This window comes from Octopus bimaculoides, chromosome 15, assembly GCF_001194135.2.
Source record: "Octopus bimaculoides isolate UCB-OBI-ISO-001 chromosome 15, ASM119413v2, whole genome shotgun sequence".
Taxonomy (NCBI): Eukaryota; Metazoa; Mollusca; class Cephalopoda; order Octopoda; family Octopodidae; genus Octopus; species Octopus bimaculoides.
This window is the reverse complement of record NC_068995.1, coordinates 34,064,053-34,065,291: the sequence shown is the minus strand read 5'-3', so window position 1 is coordinate 34,065,291 and position 1,239 is coordinate 34,064,053.

The following is a 1,239-nucleotide window of genomic DNA, read 5'->3' as shown; positions in this document are numbered from 1 at the left end:
GATTCTTGATGTGAAATCGTGTGTTGAAACAGATATTGTTGTATTTGGGGATGGTCATGTTGCCAGTTTAGCCAATAAAAACACACGCACTATATATTTGGTGTTAATTTGCTTCAGCTTTATTTTATTTTTCTTACATTGTTCGTATTTCGTCACACTCCTGTGACCTCAACAGTGGTCCTTTGCTTTCTTTTTTCTTATTTGTGTGTCTTTCCTTACTAACGATCAACCATTTTGCAGTTTGTATTCCTATTGTATGTGTCTTTATTTGCGCATGCGTATACCCCTATGTGTGTCTATGCTTAGTAAGTGCGTGTGTGAGGGGAGTGCCTGTATTATCTGTATCCCCTGTTTATACACGTTCGTTTAATTTGTTTTTATTTATTTTGTTCATGTGTTTATACCTACTTATTTTTTCTATTCTTTCAATTTTTTGCATTTAATGTAATTTAATTTTGTTAACGTATATAGTTATTTAATTCCATTTGTTTATGTGTATTGTATTATATTTTGTTCATATTATTATCAGTTTATGGGGATCTTATTCTGTCATATGTTGTGGTGTGTTGGGGATGCATGCTAGTGTTCCATTCCAGTTTCCTATTCAGGCTAGGTTTATCTTCTATTATGTGTGTAGCTTCTGTGATTTGTCTAAGCGTTGCGTCTGTTCTATGTGAGGACAAGATTTTAACTTCTATGTTGTTGAGTGGGCCCCCATGTACACTCGGCGTGCTGTACAGAACCGATGAGCTCTTCTCTTCTTTAAGTTCCCGCCAATGCTCATTTACCCGCTCTCCTATGCTCCATGCATTTTCCGCTATGTACGTCGTTGTCTTGTTACTGCACCGCCCCTCTGTACATTTTATACTATAGATTACATTTTTGGCTTTACAGTTTGTTTGTGTGCTAAATCTACATACAGCACAGTTCCTATCAGTGCAGGGGGTTCTACTAAAAGAGTAGGTTCTACCGATTAGGGATTTGATAGGGTTGCCTGGCCTTTCAACAACCTTAATTCTTAGCTAAAGTTTGTCTAGGGTCCTTCTAAAGCGGTACGCCAGTTCGCCTCTAGGGGTGGTGTTGACGAACATGACACTCTGGTATTTATGGCTATCATACCATGAGTTGGCCTCCCCTATTTTCTTCATAGTCCTTTCAATGGTGTTGAGGAGATCTTCCGTGCTAAACTGGCAACATGACCAGCCCCAAATACAGCAATATATATACATATGTATATAT